General features: G+C 44.9%; 1 protein-coding gene across 7 annotated transcripts in view; it reads left to right on the top strand.

The window, feature by feature from the left end:
* The window catches only part of LOC142572419 (solute carrier family 22 member 7-like), a 115,178-nt gene that overhangs the window by 47,439 nt on the left and 49,540 nt on the right, over positions 1-18,199 (top strand). For 2 of the 7 annotated variants that reach the window (XM_075681517.1, XM_075681511.1), the window contains exons 1-3: positions 3,408-3,524; positions 13,569-13,680; positions 14,058-14,289. The gene's annotated coding sequence lies outside the window, so the exon portion shown is untranslated. The other 5 variants (XM_075681515.1, XM_075681512.1, XM_075681514.1 and 2 more) reach the window with 5 other exon arrangements.

Genomic DNA, 18,199 nt, shown 5'->3' with positions numbered 1-18,199 from the left:
AAATTCTATTTTTTTTACGGCGAACCTGTGGCCCGTATACCTTTGCCCACGGATCTACTTCACACAAACATTGAAATGTGAACGGCGGAGCGCGTGCCTTTTGTACAGTCTGCGTCGCCGAGCGCCGACCCTTTTGACAATGTGAGATCGAGGCCAGCGCTCGGTGACGGATTCTGAGCGATAATCTGCACCGCTGAATCGAGGTAGCGAGATGCCACCGCGGCAATGTCTAGCAAAAACTGTCGTTAGCGTGCCGTTGGCGAGCTTTCCTTGTCCTATAGTATGCTTCTGTCACACAAACTCTTTGGGTCGCGATCGAGTCTGATCCGGATCGGGTGCTTCTACGCGGGCATTTTCGACCACAATTTTACATGATCCAGTTCTAGTAGATCGCGATTTTACACTCTTAGTCAAGTCCTGCATAACGACCTCGCCATAACGTCCTCATTTTAGCCCAGACCACCACATATAAGCGTACTTTCAAGCGAGAACATACGTGACAAAACGCGGTCGACCCGCTGGTCGCAGTCGGATGCAGCCAATTCACAAACGAAGTGTGTATATTCAGCCATGTTTAATGCAACCCTGGTAATTTGGCGGTCAAACAGCGCGCCTAGGCTTTGAGAGAGCGTTAGAAACCAAAGGTGTAAGGAGCGGAGAGGGAAATGCTTTATGCCTTGAGGAATGCGGTCTCATAAGAGAAAGAAAACGGAAAGATAGACTAAGAAAGGAACTGAACTTGACTTGAATTCTGGGGTTTTAAGAGCCATAACCATGAGTTGATTATCAGGCACCCCGCAGGATTAATTTTGACCGTCAGGGGTTTAACGAGGGGATCTTTAACGCATCCCCAAGGCACGGGACACGGGCTTTTTTTGCATTTCGCCCCCATCGAAATGCTGCCGCAATTTGATCCAGCGACCTCGTGCTTAGCAGCGCCAAACCACTGCCGCTAAGCCTCCGCGTCGGGTAACCAAGAAAGGAGTCGTCGCCTCTGCGCGTTGCTTTGAGTCATCATGAGACGCCGGAGAGGAGGAAAGACGGCGCCGGTCATTAAGGAACGTAAACATGGCGTGAGCGCGCGGAAGAGTCGATTGCTTTCGGTGGCAATTACCATCATTTCTTTGTACCGGCGACGTTATTCGACCGTGTTCGTGTTGTGGAGTCATCTGGCGGCATTGATGAACGCTCTCGGTGATGTTCCGTACCACCGATGTTACCGGAAATAGCGGGAAGGCAGTGCGACTTCGACGACTCTTGTGAGTGCGGCGGCCACACAAGGGCGATGAGCGGTGGCGGGTCATGTGCGCTGTATCAGGCGTTGCGCAGGTGCGCGCGCTGTACAGCTGTGAACCAGTGTCGATTCGGTAGGTCGATTTTTGCTTCCCACACGCGAAGCTTTGCAAATGCTTAATTTTTGGCATTGCATTATTATGAGCCAGCAGGTAACTAATCTCGGTGATTCAAACATCTGAACGTGTACGAATGTGGACACGTTATGCAAGGAACTTTTAGCATGTGAACTAGTTATAATTGCAGGGGTATTTCCGTTTCTGTTTCCTCCTATTTCATGTTTGCTGGCGATTTATTTCTTGCCAAGCGAGGTTGCCTAATCGTCGAAATTTCTTGCACGAATTCTCATTAACGCATACATTTTATAGCACCGCTAGTAATCCCGTATACAGCGTTATAACGAAGAAACCTGCCGTTTTATTTCGTTAAATTCGTTGCATTTCGTTGTTGAAGGTTGTAGAACGACGGTTAAATTTGGACTATTTTCTGGTGTGTTACGCGCTTTCCTCTCTATAGTGTGTGCGTTTGCGTAGGTTTCCCGCTTTCCTGTTCAATGCGTCGCGTTCACTGAACTTCCAAGCCCAATTTAGTGCAAAGCTTGCTTGACGCGCAAATAATCAGAAGTAATCAATAATTCCGACGACGCAGCAGCTCCGAAATGTCGGTTTGCGCTAGAAGAAGAATTTGCCACAGTATCTATTTTTATTGCGATAGGAATTATATGGACACCCCAGACGCATTTCTGCCGTCGCCGTCGCCATGGCCATGATGCTCCATATAAAATCCAAGCGCGATAACATCCTTGCCGCGCGCCGTATTCTGTATGCGCCAGTGAAAGCGCGCGACGGTGAACCAACGATAGTGGTTTAAATCTCCCGCGCGCGCAAGGAAGGAAAGCGGCGAGGGAGCGCGCCGTTTTCCGTCGCGCGGAAGACACCGGGCAGAGGGGAGGGTTCTACCCCGGCGGCGGTTGCGTATGGCGTGGCCGCGCGGGCCTTATCTTGAAAGCGTTCCGATGGGGACAGAGTGCGCAGAGTGCTGATAGCTTCGTGCGCGCTGTGTTGTCGCCGCTTAATTAGCGTTTAAACGAGTGGCAGCACAAAGGGTCAATTCGCTCGCTGCTGCTGCTGCGCTTTCTCACTCCAGCGTTCTCACGGCGAGCGTGCGCAGTCATAGAGTACGATGCGTTCAAGTTTGCTTGTGCGCGCGTGACACCATGCTTGTTATTTAGTTAGTAAGCGAATGTTTACAAGCTTATACGGCCGATAAACGCTATTCTTACTTCATTTAGCTGTCTACTAATCTGTTACCGCAATCAATGCTTCGCCTTTCGGGCGAAACTCCGACTTTCTTTTATCAGAGACATAACGCCAGGCCCTAGTTTTGCAACGCAGTTTCGAAAAAAAAAAACGAGTTGTATAACGAAAAAAAAGCATCTGTTTCAGCTTGAAACCACGCTTCTGCTAAAAGGAAGAAAAGAAAGGCGAAAGCTTGCGTGACCTGTCTAAGAAAAACACCCCTTGATTTTTCGCATTGACGGCAGATCGACTGCATGGTTAAGGTGAACGATTTGCAGCAGCTTACCACCGGCCTTATGCCAATATTGTTCGCAAGACTGATACAGTATGAATAGAATGTCAGTGCCCATTTTAAACAAGATAGATACACTCTGCATCGTAAAAGAAACCATCCACGACATTTTGATCAGGTCATATCGGCAACCAATTCGCACTGCAGTAACCTGTCCTTTGTCGAAAATAGCGACATTCCTCGTCCACAGATGCTTTCAAAACATTTCTCGCCTTTTTGAAATCGTATAGCACCGAGAAGACGCTGGTTTTGTGGCGTGGGATGCTCGCTGACGTATACCCGCTGGTCAGAGCCAGTGAACTCGAGTATCGAGGTTGACAGTTTTACTTACTTTTGGGGGGGGGGGGCGCAGCTAGAAACATGTCACCTTTGTTACCTAGTCGCAAACGTAACAAGTTCATATTCTTGTCAGTCCTCTTTGATGCACTGTGCGCGATGTCGATGACAGGGTCAAGCAGAGTGAGACGGCAAGCCTCAGCTACTTTCTCTTTGCCCTGTCGCATGCTCTTTCTTTCACAGTGGTTGGCAAGGCTTTGATCTCTACACTTTGGATCCGGCTGCACTGCTCGAGCATAGGGATAGGCCCTTCAGCTTTCGCCACTTTCTCTGTTAGATGCTGATCTTCCTTTCTTTAAGAAATGGTAAGCTTCGCTGACCTTTTTTCAGGTCGGAAACGAGCACCTGAAGCTCCTTTACGGCCGTCTTAAATTTATAAGCATAGTCAGAGCGGTACTGGAGGCTCTGTCATGCATGACTCTGATCTCGTCTCGCATTTTTCTTCTGAAGTCATTGAACTCCTTGGTTAGTTCAGCTACGTCAGAACTAGTCTCACGTACTGCACCAAACAGCAAGACATTGTGCTGAGAAAGAACGAGAGAAAGCTGAGCTAGTTGGTAAGGATTCATTATGCAAAAAAGAGGTGAGGCGTGCATACAGGACACAAGAGTAGAGAAGTGGACAACACGAACGCCAACTATCAACTGAAGAGAGCACTGAGGCTAAAGTGCTCCCTTCAGTTGATAGTCGGCGTTCGTGTTGTCCACTTCTCTACTCTTGTGTCCTGTCTGCACGCCTCACCTCTTTTTTCCATAGTGCTCAGAAAGCTTAAAGTGTTCAGTCGGCAGCGGCTCCAACCTGCACCTTAGTCACTCGCAGTGTTTGGGCCGCGCCACTGCCGACTGGTGAAAGGGAACTCACTCTGACGCAATTTGTACGCCGGCACGGAGACGTGTCGATGACGTCAGGGACGTTGGCTATGTAATGGTCATCAGCAGGCGACGAGCCAACTGATACATTTTCAAGCTTCTTGCCCCAGCGCAGATGTCCACATCAGGCCGACTTGCAGCGGCTCAGGAATCATGGGAGAGCAAAATGAGTAACACAGTAAATGGTAGTAACTGGACCGCGCCACTGCCAATTAGATTATCGACGAGACCCCTCAGGCTTGTCTCTGGTGTTAAATTACAGCATTGCGAGGCGTGCGCAAAACACGAACTAAAAGCGAGGGTGTCTCATGATTGGCACCCATGTAGAGAGATTCTACAAGAAGCTGTCCATCGAAATAGTGACGAGGCTTCTCCCGCGCGACATACAAGGTCCATTAACCGCGAAAATTGCATTTAAATTGGCAATCTATATTTTCTATTATTCTTTCGATTTCTTTATTGCTATTAATTTCTACAAGACTAATCAGTCGGATTCAAGTAGGCGAAAGAGAGCTGGCGTACTTCACTTGACCTTAAATCATTAAGGTATACTTGTGGTAACGCTATATCGCCTACATTACCATGTGCATCTCGTCTAGACATAAGTCTGTACATCGAAGCCCTTCTTCGCTCTTGGGGATACTGGTGCACTCAGAGAAATAATGTTGCTCGTAACCGCGCATCAAAGAGGACGCGCGCAATGGCGACGCGGGCTATCATATCTTTCACTGCCGCGCTTGAATTCGAGCAGGCGCCTTACGAAACCAGCAGAGCTGCTCACATCTTTCTGAGACTCTTGGTCACCCAAGGTTGACCAAGTTAACAGTGCAGATGCCTACAAGGACAACAAACGGGACGAAGACAAGTGCTGACTGCCAACGGAAGCTTAAGTATTAATGTGACGAATTTATGCCACCTATGGAAAGAACTCTAATCGGGAAAACATTTCTGGCAACAAAGGCGTAACCAAGAATTGTGTATATATATATATATATATATATATATATATATATATATATATATATATATATATATATATATATATATATATATATATATATATATATATTTATATATAACAACCATGCATCATCAATATCGCCTCTCGCTCATCTCTTTTATTTTATTGGCATAATAAAAAGGAGATGGTACAGGAATGCAGCGCCAGGGTGCTCGTCTCAATAATGATTGCTTTTCTATATGGTGCTCTAGTGGGGCGCTATAACCTAAAGCTATTCCAAACGTTTTCTATTTCAATTCTGCCATCAGCCTTCCGCGGTTGCTCAAAAACATTTTGGGCCACCCCCACTTCACCTGTCTGTCACGTAGCGTCACGAAAACCGCGATAGCTCGCCATCTGATATGACGCGTCCGCACTGAATATGCATGATTTGACGGAACAAAAGAAAAATAGGTATTTCTGATTGGACGCCTTTTCGCCATTAGTCCTCGGCTATTGGTCAAAAGTTTTCGGGCTGCACCCACTTCACCTGCCTGTCACGCGACGTCACAAAACCACAAAGACTCGCCGCGTCAAAGTGACGTGTACGCGTTAAAGATGCATTAATATTCCGAACAAAACTGACTTTTTTTTAATAGCCGCAGGCTGCCCCGTTCAGAAAGGCATAAAAGATGGCTGTCTCCGATCGTTCAGGCACGGGCTACTAGCACCTGCCAGATAGCATGGGTTCATTTGCGTATAATAAAGCCTTTTGCGTGGCCGCGTAACGTTTTCGAGCCCTTTCGGCACGCTTACGACCTCGTTCTACAAACTCTTCTTTGCTGAGGATCCCTTTTAGCGACATTCTTAAACTTCCGTTGCCTGCCGCCGCGACTTTCGACCAGCCACCGCAAGCTAAGTAAGGGAAAGCGGACCAGTTGCAAACGCCGGCACCACCCTCATCATCCGGTTATCGATTTTCAATGCAGTGGCTCGGCCGCATCGAATCCCTCTCCACTTGAGCATGCTCCTCGCCTGTTGTCAGCCAATTAGATAAGACAAGACGCTCAGTGTAGGCAATGTTTTTAGTTTTTCAAGCAAGCAAAAGTGATCCCTATCAACGAGGAGAGCGTTTGATCAGTCTCTTCAGACAACCCTGCGGGTGACCGCTCGATGCTTGCGTCGGCAGTTACGCAAATCTGGCATCAGGAGATTGGAATAAAAGCATATTGGAATAGTTTTATATTATAGGGCCCCTGTACTGTGATACTCTTGTACACGTGGCATATACTGTGGCTTATACATGTGAAGTATACTGTGCGTAAATCGTGCACGTATACTGCGTATGTGCGAAACATACACTCTTCCACGTAACAGTTTTCCACCTCTCCTTGCCCGAAGCGGCTATGCATGGATGGCTTTCTACTGTATGCACGCGCCTTATTGCCGCGCCATTTACGCTGCCTCTGTGAATGCGCAGGTGCGGTCGTACCTGTGTTGATGAATTAAAGCGCTTTGTTCTGACCATGGTCTGCAGCCACACGTTTATGCCCTTGTCGGAATTTCCGCTGTTCACTTACTAAGATGAACTACCAACTGCTATATAGCCCAATTAGCCACCCTGGCTGGTGTGACAGACATCAAAGGTTAAAAAAAAAAAACTGATGATCCTTGCTCCAGCGCTCACTGGAAATGTTCACGGGGGTACATATTCGAAATATCTTTTATGAATAGACGCAGTGTTAAATTTATTCACATATGTCTTAGTGTACAAATATATATATACACACAGAATTGCAGATGCTCATCCTTCGTTGTCGTAGGGATGACTATACAAGTTTTGATAGATTTTCTCGTTTTGCGCATATCTTGAACCCGAACACTTCCCTTCAAACCGAGCTTTCACGTCTCAGGTTCCTTTGCCTTTTTTTTTTTCTGCAGCAACAGAGTGAGTCCGGGGTCATAATGAACCTGAGTGCTGTAAGGTTAGGTGGATTTGGGCGTCCATGCAAGTTTTGGGAAGCGCTGTATTTCCTACTGCTGCCGCTGGATTTCGAGCCCAAGGTTGCACGTCCCCACTTTCAACCTTGATTCCCAAGTACAACTGCTGCCTACATGTATGATGGACAGTCAATGCTTTTTTCTTGTCTTTTTTTATCTGACAGCCGTGTGCGAGGAATGTGGTTAGCCTGCCTCTCTTCGTGAGTTTATTAAGGCGTCGGGGAGAGTAAAAACAGAAAGCCAGTGTTTGGGGTTGAAAATAAATTTCAGGACTGTTAGTTCTGAAACAAAGTAGGTTAAGAGCTGCGGCCGCTGTGTGACATAGAAACAGTGAAAGTTGGGACAAATTGATTTGCAAGTATTTGTAATTGGAATGTGTATTAGCGTGCGGTCGCCGATCTGCATAGCTTATTCCTCTAGCCCAGTCCAGCTTTCCGTGATAGTTAGCAAGTTCCTACTTGATTGCCATCCGTACGCTTTCTCTGGCAGCAGAACCTGGAGCGCTCCGTTGAATTCTTCGCCGTGGGTGCAGCCAACACTCCTGACGGAGGCATGCAAGGTTGTCACACACGTCGCTGAAGCATAAACCGAAGCTTAGTCACGAAAAGCCGCATCATGTAGAGAGAGAGAGAGAGAGATGAGAGAAATTTCTGACCACGAAGCAAAACCAAGATTAAGCCTGCTGAGAAAACACGAGCTGTCGTTCACAGTTTTTCGAGTGAGGCTAACTCTTTCGAGTGAGGCTAACTTAGCAGGACAGTTTGAGGAACTTTCAGGCATTGTTTGGGATATGATCGTCCTTATTGAGGTTAGAAGAACGGGTGAGACTTATACAGTGTTGACTAACGGCCACGTTCTCTGCTATAGACGACTCCCAGATAGGAAGTTGTACGGGGTAGGTGTACGGGGTAGGATAGCAGTAGTCGTAATAAAACTTAATAAGAGGTATAGATTAAAGGTGGTACAAGCCTACGCTCCAACATCCAGTCACGGTGATGATGAAGTAGATCAGTTTTATGAAGGTGTTGAGTTAGCGATGAGAAAAGTGAAAACTCAGTATACTGTAGTAATGCGCAACTTCAATGCAAAAGTGGTGAAAAAGCAGGCTGGCGAACAAACAGTTGGAAACTACGGCATCGGTTCTAGGAAACGCTACAGGAGAGGTGTTGGTAGAATTCGCAGGAAGGAATAAGTTGCGAATAATGAACACCTTCTTCAGAAAGCGTAGCAACAAAAAGTGGACCTGGAAAAGCCTTAACAGTGAAACAAGGAATGAAATCGATTTCATACTTTCTGCTGATCCCAGCACAGTGCACGATATAGAAGTGTAATGTCCAAGATCCCTTGGTTGACTGAAGTCACCTGTTGCCCTTATTCTATTGAAAATGATCTTGGTGAATATTTTATACAATACTGGAAGTATGCTAATGGGCATACAATTTTTAAATCCTTTAATGTTCCCCTTTTTGTAGATTAGTATAATGTTGGCATTCTTCTAGTTCTCCGGGACTCTTGAAGGTTAAGTGCTGTGATCATAGGTTGGTGAGATCTAGGAGTCACGTGAAATTGAAGAGAGAAAGAGCAAAAATGGCCAAGGAGAAACAGGCCAACCTAGACGCAGTAAGGATAAAAATGGACCAATTCAGGCTGGTACTTGCAAGCAAATATGCAGCCTTAGAAAAGCGAGATGTAGATGACATAGAGGTAATGAATGAAACCGTAACTAGGCTAGCTTCAAAAGTAGCACTTGGAGTGGGAGGCAACGCACCAAGAGAACCAGTACGTAAGTTCTCTGAAGCAATGAAAAGCCTAATAAAGAAACGACAAAGAATGAAACAGTCCAACTCAGGAGATCAGATAAAATTCGCGGAAATGTGAAAACTGATCCACCAGGAGAAAATAAAGGATATTCAAAGCTATAACGTGAGAAAGACTGAAGAAGCTGTAAAAAATGGACGCAGCCTGAAATAAGTGAGAAAGAAGCTTGGAATAGGACAAACCAAGATGTATTCAGTAAAAGATAAGCAGGGTAATATCATCAGCAATCTCGAAGATATAGTAAAAGCAGCGGAAGAATACTATACTGACCTGTACAGTATCCAGAGGAGTCAGGATACCTCAATTAGAAACAGTAATGAACAGTATACAGGAACTCCTCCTATAACTAGCGATGCTGTCAGAAGTGCCTTAGAAGACATGAAACGAGGAAAGGCAGCAAGAGAAGATGGAATAACAGTCCATGTAATCAAAAAAGGAGGAGACATTACGCTTGAAAAGCTTGCGACCGTTTACACGAAATGTCTCACGACTTCAAGGGTCCCGGAGAACTGGAAGAATGCCAACATTACATTAATCTACAAAAAGGGAGACATAAAAGGATTGAAAAGTTATAGGCCCATTAGCTTACTTCCAGTATTCTATAAAATATTCACCAAGATAATTTCCAATAGAATAAGGACAACACTGGACTTTAGTCAACCAAGGGAACAGGTTGGCTTCAGGAAGGGTTACTGTGCAATGGATCACAGCCGTGCAATCAATCAGGTAATCGAGAAATCTGCAGATTACAATCGGCATCTCTACATGGTTTTTATAGATTACGAAAAGGCATTTGACTCAGTAGAGATACCAGCAGTCATAAAGGCATTACGTAATCAAGGAGTACAGGAGGCTTACGTAAATATCTTGGAAAATATCTACAAAGATTCCACAGTTACCCTAATTCTCCACAAAAAAGTAGAAAGATACCTTTAAAGAAAGGGGTCAGACAAGGAGACAGAATATACCTAATGCTGTGCACTGCGTACTTGGAAGAAGTATTCAAGCTATTAAATTGGGAGACGGCTTAGGAGTAAGGATCACGGCGAATATCTCAGCAATCTTCGGTTTGCAGATGACATTGGTCCTCTTCGGCAACATTGGGGACGAGTTACAACAAATGAAGGAGGACCTTAGCAGAGAGAGTGTAAGAGTGGGGTTGAAGATTATCATGCAGAAAACAAAGATAATGATCAATATCCTGGCAAGGGAACAAGAGTCCAGGATCGCCAGTCAGCCTCTAGATTCTGCGAAGGAATACGTCTAACTAGGTCAATTACTCACAGGAGACCCTGATCATGAGAAGTAAATTTACAGAAGAATAAAATTGGGTTGGAGCGCATACGGCAGATATACTCAGATCCTTACTCGAAGCATACCATTATCACTAAAAAGAAAGGTGTACAATCAGTGCATTCTACCGGTGCTAACATATGGGGCAGAAACTTGGAGACTAACAAAGAAGCTCGAAAACAAGTTAAGGAGCGCTCAAAATGCGATGGAATGAAGAATGATAGGCGTAACGTTCAGAAACAGGAAGAGAGTGATGTGGATCAGAGAGCAAACGGGCATAGCCGATGTTCTAATTGATATTAAGAGAAGGAAAAGGAGCTGGGGCAGGTCATGTAATGCGTAGGTTAGATAACCGATGGACCATAAGAGTTACAGAATCGGTGCCAAGAGAAGGGAAACGCAGTCGAGGACGGCAAAAGACTAGGTGGGGTGATGAAATTAAGAAATTCGCAGGCGTAAGTTGGAATCGGTTGGCGCAGGACATGGGTAATTTAAAATCGGAGGGAGAGGCCTTCGTCCTGCAGTGGACATAAAATAGATTGATGGTGATGATGATGACACCTGCCTGGTTAAATGTGGCTTTTATTTCTTAGGTTTACTCTTACACGTTATATTACATGCGAAAACGTCGGACGTAGTAAGCTACACTGATTAAACACCTTTTACGAGAGACCGAAACAGAAAGCACTGTCAAACCCTGCCGGATTACTTGGTGCAGTTATAAATGTGCAGACTCTTCCCCGCTGTAGTATGGTGACTAGAATGCACAAGTGTAGCTTTTGCGTCATTGCCATGGAAAGTTGTCAGCGAGTGTAGACGTCGTTAGCAGTAATTCGAGGTTGTTTGCGCAAGGGCAGTGTAATGTTTCTGATATTTTTCTGCAAAATGAAAAAGAAGATAATGTTAATATACGGCCAAGCAAATTAAAGAGATGGCAACTTTTTGGTAATGAAGGCAGTCTTGCGTTTCGTTTGAGGGCAATGGACATTTACTAATGATTTTAGTAGACATTGGTGTTGACTTGTACCGAAGGCTGCGATGGTGTGCATGTGTGTGGTGCCTCTCTATTTCTTTTTCTTCATACCTTCCCGTCCCCCGTTTTCCAGCCTAGGATAGCGAACCAATATTTCTCCTGTGGTTGACTTCGCCGCGTTTCTTATTTCTTTTGTTTCTCTCTCTACTTGAGTGATACAGTCTCTGATTGAGGATTGCGCACGCAGCAAAATCGCAGATGTCCCAACAAAATGGTGGGTCTCTCACGCTATTTCTTATATTCAACACATTGTAGTAGCGTGAACTCCAGTGACTGGCCTTACTGTGTGTGACCTGTGCTGTGTGTTCTACTTTCTTCTTTTAGATTTGTCCTGTTGCTCTTTCTTTCCTCTTTCCTTCCCTCCTTCCTATCTTCCATTTCTGTGTTTGTGTCACCATCTTTTTGAAGAGTATGTAGGTGGTGTGCCCCTTACGGTGGCAGTTGCCAACGTCGCTTGCCGTTTCCTGTCTATACATGTTTTCAAAATAACTAAATAAATACAATAATAATAATAATAATAATAATAATAATAATAATAATAATAATAATAATAATAATAATAATAATAATAATAATAATAATAATAATAATAATAATAATAATAGTTAGAATAAACGGTTGCAAGTAGAGATGGACGAATATTCAGAGTTTCGAATGCGAATTGAACTCGACAAACAATGTATTCGTATTCGTACTTAAAAAAAGAACTATTCGGTAGTTTCTAATATTGGAAACGAACCATATGTTTTGTAACAACTGACTGTCAAAGTCTTGCTGCTATTCTGTGCCGGGTTAAGAAACTATCGCAAATTATCAGCAGGGAAACAACGAACAAAGTTTTCGAAGCAATACAGATACAAAATGTATACTGCAAGCTTTGTTTTCGGCTTCCCAGTGAAAGCATGCCTGAGATAAGTGTTTTCTGCTTTTAGTCTGTCACTTAGTTTTTTTTCGATGTCTACTCATGATACAGTTTTTTTACGTTACAATATGTGATGTTTTTCTTCAAGACGCCCGTTTACGCGTATAGATACGACATAGAACTCCTTCAGAAACTTTTATTTCTTTTTTTTTTCTTTCGTTACAACTTCTGATAGTTATTTCGCGTTTTAGAAAACAGTGCTTAAATACCTTGAATGCATATTCTTGCAGCTTCTTAAATGATAATTTGTGATATTTGAAAGGCGAACAGCGCAAAAAAAAAATAAAAAGAAGAAGAACACGGACGGAGACGAGGCGACAAAGACGTCTTGTACATAAAACTGGCTTTTTGTTTTTTATAGTTACCTTTCTTTTCAGTCAGTTTCAGTTTCTTTTCAGTTCTTTTTAGGTACCATGTCAGTCAATACAGACATGGTACCTAATAATAATTAAGTAAACGTTCCTGCAGTAATAATAAGCGTCTGATTATTCGATATTCGATTCGAAATTCGATACTGTCGTATTCGATTCGCATTTCGAAGAAGTTGATGTTCGCTCGACTCTAGTCGCAAGCCATAGGTGAACTGATAAGCAGCAGGAGCTATGTCGGGATGAGCGGTTGAATAAACGAGCAAGCGACGTCCGGACAAAGAGGACGCTTCGCGCGCATGCGCGGGGTGTTAGTTTCGTAGAGGCGCTCCGTGACGCGGCGCCGACCACCGTGACCGCCGACACTCCCTCGAGATTCTTAGAACTAAGAGCTGTACGAGGATCATTCAGTGACCGAGGGCAAGAACTGCAGAAAATACTTCAAACCTAACCGCTTCAACGAATGGACACCTGGTTGAGTTACACATGTATCACGAAGGAAGCAGCGCAAAAGGCGAAACACAGAGGGGAAAGAAAACATCTGGACCAGGCGTTGAACTCAAGCTTTCATTCGACGCGAACCAGTTGTGTTTGTGTGCGCGCGTCTGCAGACACGTGCCCACACGCAGGCGAGCGGACAACAAGTGGCTGGTTAACGCACTTGCGGCTGCTCCGAGCTAAGAACACCTGCTTCCATAAGTTCACGTGTTCATCATTCCTTTTGAGTAAACAGCATTGCGGTTTCCTTTAAACTTTGGCGTGCACATGCAAACGTGACACCGAGCAGGCAAGTGCGGGTATCCAGCGTTTTTTTATGACAAGAATACAAGCTCTCGCACTTTCGCGTTAACACAGCGGCCACTTTGGCCCAAAGACACTTTGCCGCGGGACAGCGAAAGCCTCAAAGCTCGCTGGGTCTGAATGCGCCACCGCCCCGTGTCCGTGGGCTTTTGCGCCGGCTGCCATCTTGTCGAACGGCCTTTGTTTGTTATACACCACAGTGTCGTCGCACTAAGCGAGCGTCGAAATGCGGCCGAGTCATTAGTTTCAATTTCTCTCAATAAATGGCGCCCCAAGTCGTCACAACCCTTTCGCCTTGACGCAGACCGCGCAACGGCGTTCACAGCCGCTGTCGACACTACGGGTCCTTCAAGAGGCACAGTCGGCCAGCAACAGCCGATGACGACGGAGGCTCGAGCGTAATCGCAGAGCATCGGGTACGTCATGGGATATCTTCCTTCCTTTTAGTTAATGTTTTGACGTTGAAGGTTCAGAGGAGTCAGTTTACAGAGGAGCCGTTCGCGGCTCCAGCACGTATGTGGTCGGTCTTCGCCGCCTCCTTGGACGCCTTCCCCGTTTGTCTCTCTCTCTCTGCCCCCCCCCCCCCCCCCCAAACGCCGCAGCAGACTCCGTAAGGCACAGCCGCACACTGAAGCAGCGACCGCCGCTTGTATTGACCTCTGGAACCAATTTGCTATAGATCGCTTTCACTACGAGAAACGCGCACAAATCTACCGAAGTCAATGCACCGCTGTTGTTGGAAGCCTGAAAGTACGCACGTGTCACAGAGAATTCATGCTTTTATTTTTTGCAGAACGCACTGAAGGCACTTAGGAAGCCGCGCTAGTCACCAGTTGTGTCGGCAGCTACTCTATGCATATGGTAAAGAGTCGCGAACATCATACTACGGTCTTCCGTTTGTGTCGGCAACAGCCGATTCTTCAGTTCCTGTGTGTGCATCAGCGACGCATGCAGTCTGCGCCTTGAGCACGTATCAAGACTGTAGAAGATCGAAGCGAGTCAAGTGCAAGTCAAGCCCTCGCTAGGTGAGTTGAATTGGAATTTTTGTTTTTTACTCTGCCGGGGCCATATTTTAGTCGGACATCTAGGGAAAAAAAAAGTGCTGTGAATAAGCGCTTAGGCAGAGGGTATCAACGCAGCGTGTACTGCTGGTGAGCAGTACTTTATGTGCGTATATGAACTGACAATAGAACAATAGCATGGGGAAAGTCCAGAGGTATCGCTTTAAAATTCACCAGTCCATACTGAAGCTTTGCGTGAATGACAATGATGATGGCAAATACAATGTCTGTGACCATGTTCGTTATGATAAACACGTGTGCGATAGTTCTTCCGAAATCGATAGTTCATCCGCGTAGCGAAAACGCGGAATCCCCGTGGTTGACCGAAGTGTTTCAAGAGTAAGCTGTCCGAGTGCGTGTGGTGTAGTTGACAACGATTAAACCACCTCCTGAGCGGCTGCATGTTTTCGACTTTTGTACTTGTTTGCCAAGGTAGTAACTTTTTCTTTGTGAGCATGTTTAACTGCGCGTGTGTGTTTATTTGTAATTATCCTTGCTGGTAACATTATCTTACTGTGAATTTGCGAGCAAACATTCCTGTTAAAGCAGAAAAAAAGGGAATGAATGTTTGCGAACAGCCGACGCACAGCATAGCGGTCCAGAATGCTGTGCGAGTCACCTAAAGAATAGGAAATATAAGGTAAACGAAGTTACGAAACTATTATATCCGCATAAATACAATGCAAGCGTTTGGCAATGTTTACAGTGTTTCATAGATTTCAGGTGTTTAAAACACAACAGTGCTTTTAAAGAAACTCGGGCTGCCGCCGGCTGGGACCAGTGTTCAAAGATTTTGATATCCGTGAGGTCAAGGTTGTCCAATTTGTCGAGCGTGGTACAGAGCGCTGTCTTTTGTGAATTGAAATTATAATAGATAGATAGATAGATAGATAGATAGATAGATAGATAGATAGATAGATAGATAGATAGATAGATAGATAGATAGATAGATAGATAGATAGATAGATAGATAGATAGATAGATAGATAGATAGATAGATAGAAAGAGAGAGAGAGAGAGAGAGAGAAATGACGTGGGACAGGCGGGGAGATTGACAGGAAGAGAAGGTTCGGTTTTGCTGTCCTATATACTAGGGGAAGGACAAGCAGGAAAGAAAGACGGAGAGATTAGCGGAGAAGGAAAGTAAACGCGCGAAAAATGAACAGAAGGGGTGGCGGATTCCCGAATTATTAAAATTTCTAATAGGCCACTCGAATGTAGAAACTTCAATAGCGCTTTGATCGGCCTCTGATGTGGCGACCGCAGCTCCGAAAACGGCCGGTGGTCAGGCGGGCCAACGCCGTCGCGAGCCTGTGTGCACTGTACTGAGGAAAATGCAAATTCTGCGTTCCACAGTTCCCTCGCTCTCGCAGTCGTTGCAAGCAACACTGCCATGAATTCCCATGCGGAAGCGAAAGTATTTTGTAAAAACAATGCCAAGCCACAGTTTACGTGATAGTCCGGATGGAGGACGGAGTCGAAGAGAGGGGTCAAGGCGATGCAGACGTATGTGCTGGAACCTTGGTGTGCTTCATAAAGAATATGTGGCATCATTCGCAAGTATGCAGCTTTTCTCTGACGCACTTGTTCGTGTCCGTGCACGCCCTCTTCATAAGCTGAGGACAAGGAAGTTCATAGAAAAGATGCACAATTATCTCCTTTCAGCTACAAACTACACATTTGGGACATTTATCCATCTTGAAAAAAAATTAATATTGGGTTTCACGTGCCAATACCACGATCATTACCAAACACTACTATTTAGGACACAGGCAATTCCCATTGCCACATTCAAAACTGAACAGGGCTCAGGCAGTCTCACTGCGCTTATTGCAAACAGCTACATATCCCACACCGTACACCATTAATAAAATATATCCAAAGAGTGAGATTAAGATGGACTGCAACAATTGTAATGGCATCATTGCAATCAGACATATGCTGGCGGGGTGCCCCGCGATTCTCCCCAACCTCGTTGAAGAATGGACACAGTGGGAGAAAAGGATTCAAAGTCCATTGTTTCAGGACCAACTTAGGGCCGTCCAGAGGGCCCATGATGTCGCTGAAAGGCTTGGCCTGACAGTGCCAACGTGGGAGCGGCCCGCCTTGACTTAAGAAGTCGAGCCTCCGGACCTCATTCCAATAAATGTTTTCACACACACACCGTGCACCTAAAGCTTTCGCATTTAGCCCCCACCGAAATGCGGCCGCCATGGCCGGGATTCAATCGCGCGACCCCGTGCTTAGCAGCCCGATTGTCCATTTCGATTAGAAAGGAGTAGGGGCTCGCGAACGTTACTCCAAGTCATAGAAGACATGTGGAAGTTACGTCATGCTGTGGTAAGCCGAGTGGGAGGTTTGGGATCCAGATAACGAAGGCTTTGATTCGTGACTCCGCTGAATTATATTGGGCCAATGTAAGCTAGCGTGCGAACACGCGGAGCATTCCCACTGCATTTCCGCTTGTTGTCATGACAACAACACAGTCCACACTGTCATGGACAGGACGAGTGCCTGCGTCTGTTTGCAATTGAAAGATGATATTTATTTTTATTTATTTATTTCATAGTACCCTTAAAGGCCGAGAAGGGGTATTACGTAGGGGGAACCGATACATGAAAAAATGCGAGCTTTGCGCGTTACGAAAAAAAAACAACTAAAGTACACAAAAGTTATACAAAATTTTCACAAAAAAACACAAATGTTATACAAACGTACGATGCCTAGCAAAACACACAAGCAAAAAAATATACAAAATACATGAGTCAACTGAAACTCATATAGAAAATACAAAACTGTCTGAGAAAACAAATTAAGGGAATTAAATAGGGACAATGTAAAACAAGTAAAACGAGGTGTTGCTCGAAACTGCTTCAGTTGTCACCTTAACAAATTGATGAGACATGAATACACTTGTACAATGCGCCCGCAGAACGGTAAGACAAATCATCAAAACAATACATAGACTGAACAACGTATGAAGAAACAGTACATGATGGCTATTTACACGCAACTATTGCGTAAAAGTTCCTGAAATGTTGCGAAATCGGTTTGAGTAGCAATGTGTGATGGTAGGTTATTCCATGCAACAATTGTTCGGGGAACGAAGGAATTAGCATAGTTAACTGAGCGACAACTCATGCGTTTTATCTTGAAGATATGGTCTGTGCGTGGAAAGAAGGCTGTCGCTGGTTCAAAGATACGGTGAAGGTGCGGATGATGATAAAGTTTGCGCAGCGGCGAAAGGCGGGCAATTCTGCGGCGATGGGACAAGTCGTCAAGCTGAGCGCGAGCTTTTAGTGCTGAAATGCTAGTATAGGGTGAATAATCAGAAAAAATGAAACGGGCCGCGCGGTTTTGCAGTGATTCGATTTCTTGGGTGATATATGTTTGAAAAGGATCCCACATAGCTGATGCATACTTGATTTTGGGGCGTATTAATGTGATGTATGCTAGTTTGCGTAGTTTAGATGGAGCATGCTTAAGGTTGCGTTTGAGAAGGCCTAAAGAGCGGTTAACTGATGCCAACGTCAGGCGGATGTGATGATGCCACGTTAGATCAGACTGTAAGTGAACGCCAAGGTACTTATATGAAGTTGTAAGTTTAATTATGTTGTTATATATTACACACGATGTTGGAATACGGTGGTTTGCTCCTAGTAAATGATAATAACTTCGTTTTAGTTGTATTGATAGTCATTAACCATGCTGAACACCATGTGTTAATAGCGTTAAGATTGGTTGGAAGAATATCTTTGTCATTGTCGCATGAAATTAATCAATATATTAGGCAGTCATCGGCAAAAAGTCTGATGTGGGAAGACACACAGTTAGGCAGGTCATTAATATAGATTAAGAAAAGTAAAGGGCCAAG

This window comes from Dermacentor variabilis, chromosome 2 (genome assembly GCF_050947875.1).
Source record: "Dermacentor variabilis isolate Ectoservices chromosome 2, ASM5094787v1, whole genome shotgun sequence".
Taxonomy (NCBI): domain Eukaryota; kingdom Metazoa; phylum Arthropoda; class Arachnida; order Ixodida; family Ixodidae; genus Dermacentor; species Dermacentor variabilis.
This window is presented reverse-complemented; position numbering and strand designations above follow the sequence as displayed.